The sequence below is a fragment of the Arachis stenosperma genome, chromosome 2 (genome assembly GCF_014773155.1).
Source record: "Arachis stenosperma cultivar V10309 chromosome 2, arast.V10309.gnm1.PFL2, whole genome shotgun sequence".
In the NCBI taxonomy this organism is placed as follows: Eukaryota; Viridiplantae; Streptophyta; class Magnoliopsida; order Fabales; family Fabaceae; genus Arachis; species Arachis stenosperma.
This window is the reverse complement of record NC_080378.1, coordinates 80041459-80044995: the sequence shown is the minus strand read 5'-3', so window position 1 is coordinate 80044995 and position 3537 is coordinate 80041459. Positions and strand designations below refer to the sequence as shown.

Here is a 3537-nt window from a genome sequence, read left to right as displayed (position 1 = left end):
CTCGAGACTCCATCCTCTTGAGTTTTTCACCATGGTTCCTTAAGGTAGATCTCACATCATCCCTAAAGCTTTTCAACTCACTTATGTCCTGACCCATGTTTGCAAGCATTCTTTCTATCCTGTTTAATTGATCTTGAAATTGTTGGTTCAGATTAGGTTGGGCAGGTTGATTATTTTGGCCATGATATGGTGGTTGGGAGTATGTGTTTTATGTGGCTTGGTATGATCTTTGGTTGGAGTTTTGGTATGTGGAATTGTTATGTTGGTTGGCGTTGTAAGGTTTGTGGTTTTGTGGTTGGGTTTGCTGGTTTCCCCACCCAAAGTTTGGGTGGTTTTTCCAGCCTGGGTTGTAAGTGTTGGAATGTGGATCATATGGTTGCTTTTGTTGATTTCCCACATAGTTGGCCTCTTCCCAATCACCTCCTTCAGTGCTTACTTCCTCTTGATCTTGTGTGTGTATTGCAGCCACTTGATTTGTTTCTAATTTCCTGGTGAGCTCTGCTAGTTGCTTAGCAAACACCTTGTTTTGGGCTAGAATTGTATCAACATGGTTCAGCTCCATGACTCCCTTAGTGTTGTGTCTCTCTGAAGCATAGTAGTACTCATTCTCAGCCACTGTCTCAATCACTTCAATGGCTTCTTCCACAGTCTTTTTCCTGTTCAATGAACCTCCTGATGAATGGTCTACAGGCTTCCTTGATTCATAAGAAAGTCCATCATAGAAAATATGCAATTGCACCCAGTCATGGAACATGTCTGGTGGGCATTTTCTTGTCAAATCCTTGAACCTCTCCCATGCCTCGTAGAGAGTTTCACCATCTTGTTGTCTAAAAGTCTGAACCTCAGATCGAAGCCTATTGACCTTTTGTGGGGGGTAAAAACGTGCCAGAAACTTGCTTTCCACCTCATCCCAGGTTGTTAGGCTCCCCCTTGGGAATGATTCCAGCCACTTAGCTTGGTTGAGCTTGCTTGCTTGCTGACTTAGGGACAGAATTGGTGCTCTTGTTGGTTGCCTTCACTTCTTTGAGTCCAAGTCTTGGTGGTTGTGTGATTATTGGAGTTTTGTATTTATCCAAAGCCTTCTGAATTGGTGGCTCCATGAGCTTTTCTGCTTCACTTGAGTTTGGAATGACTTCCACTTTCTTGCTCCTCCACTCCTCCCTTGCACTCACATTTGAGAGTTGTGAGTCTTCCTGTTCCCTTGTCATCTCAAGTGCAATTTCATTTTCAACCACCTTGTTCTTCATTGAAAGTTCACTTGATACAGTAGCCTCCTCATCTTGCTCTTCTCCATTGAAATTTCAATTGATACAGGAACCTCTTCTTCTTTCTTCACTCACAGATTGTTCTTCATCCTTAACACTTGGTGATCCTGAATGAATCTTCCTTTGCTCTACATGCCCTTCTGTTTCCTTGAGGAGGAATTCTTGTTCTGTCCAGCGTTGTTGTTGTTCTTCCAAAATTTGTTCTTGTCTGAGGATAATGATATGAATCATTTTGTGGTGGTGGTTGATATCCCTCATAATTCTCTTGCTCATCTTGGGTTCTGAAGCAAACCTCCATGGATTGGAGTGCTCAGAATCTGTATCTTCTTGGTGATATTCCCAACCATCATTAGAATATGACTTGAATCATATTGTGATGGTGGGCAATAGCCTATGAAGTTTGGTTGATTAAAAAGATGAGGTGAACTCCATTTGAATTTTGTAGAACACAACACCAATGAAAATTGAAATTACTCATATCAGATATGAGTTTTGCTTAGTGAGGCAAAAACAAACACCTTGGTTTCAATTTGAATCAGAGAACAAAATAAAAAAAAATGCCTAATCTAGACTTCTCACCCACTTAATCATTGTTGATCTAATCAATCCCCGGCAACGGCGCCAAAACTTGATGGTGTTTTGCGGAAAAATGAATTTCCAACACACATATCCAACCGGCAAGTGTACCGGATCGCATCAAGTAATAATAACTCACAAGAGTGAGGTCGATCCCACAGGGATTGATGGATCAAGCAATTTTAGTGAGTGATTAGTTTAGTCAAGCTAACATTGAAGTGAATTTGGATGAAGTGTAGCCGACAGAATTATAAATGACAGGGAATTTAAAGTTGCAGAAAGTAAATTGCATTGAAACTTAAAGAGCAAGAAATGTAATTGCAAGAATCTTAAATGACAAGAATGTAAATTGCATTAACTTAAATGGCAAGAAAGATAAATGACTTGAATATAAAAGGGAATTGAGGAATGGGATTGCAGAATCTAAACAAAGAGAAGTAAATTGCAACAATTAAGAGAGCAAAATTAACTCAGAAATAGTAAGCATTCAGACAGAAAGGAAATAAAATGCAGAAAGGGGTTCACAGAAGAACCCAAGTGAATTCTGATCTCAGGACTCAAGGGCTTAGGTAACAGAGCCTAAACCCAATTTGCCTTCCTAGATCCAAGTTCACAAAGCAATTGACAGAAATTTAAAGAAGAAGCAGTAAAGGAAATTGAAATTCAATTGATTATGCAGAAACAGAATTAAGGAGATTTTGGAATGGAGGTTGAGACAGAATTTCCTCAACTCATCACACCCAAAACTCAAACAAGGAAATTAAAAAGACCCAAGCAAGAATGAGAAGAAGAGAGAATCAATTCTCCTCCCCAACTCTCTGAACTCTCAGGAAGTCACCAAGAGAAGTTCCAAAGTGCAAAAATAAATTCAAAGCCAAAGAAAGTGCAAAAAAAATTCAAAAGCCAAGCAAGAGGTCCCTAATACATCAAACTAGCTCCTATTTATACACTTCTCTTTTTGGATTTTGGGATTTGGATGGGCTTTTGATTTGGTGAAGAAATGAATTAAAATGGGATTTTAGTTTGAATTTTCGGCCCATGAAAATTCACTCCCAGGAGGCTGCCCTGCCTTTGTGGAGGGCAGGGCAGAGAATTGATGCTTGGTGCTTGGAGTTGGTGCGGCCATGGTGCGTTTTGGTGCTGCGTGGTGCGCGTCTGGCATGAGGTTGGTGCGCCAGAGGCTGCCCTGCCCGCGCCAAGGGCAGGGCGGGAAAGCTGCTGCGCCAGAACGTGATGCGTGCTTGCGCTTGGTGCTGCCAGAATTGAGAAGCGCGCGTGCGCGTGCTGCACGTTGATGCGTGGGACGGCCAGATTTGAGGAGCGCGCGTGCGCGAAGCACGTTGACGCGTGGATGCTCCCTGCCCGCGCCAAGGGCAGGGCAGGAATGGTTTGGTGCGCCAGGAAGCAGAGTTGGTGCGCCAAGGTTGTGTGTGATGCGCCAATTTCAAATGCTGCCCTGCCCGCGCCAAGGGCAGGCAAGGTTCCCAATCTCATGGCCCGTGTTCGAATCTGGTGGCTTGCAAACACGCTACTTTTCTTCTGATTTCTTGGCACGCTATTTGGTCTCAAGGCTTGGCTTCCTCATGGTTGGTTCGAACCTTGTGGCTTGCATGGGAGCTTTTTTCCTTGGATTTCTTTCTCATGGAGCCCGATCCTGCTCTCCACAAGGGCAGGGCAGAGTTTGCTTCTCTTGGCT

The 3537-nt window shown here is 43.1% G+C and overlaps 1 non-coding gene across 1 annotated transcript; it reads left to right on the top strand.

The window, feature by feature from the left end:
* Positions 1–752: 752 nt before the first annotated feature.
* LOC130964952 (small nucleolar RNA R71) lies at positions 753–856 on the top strand. Its single transcript, XR_009081015.1, has one exon. It is a non-coding gene; the product is annotated as a small nucleolar RNA R71 (small nucleolar RNA).
* Positions 857–3537: the final 2681 nt, after the last annotated feature.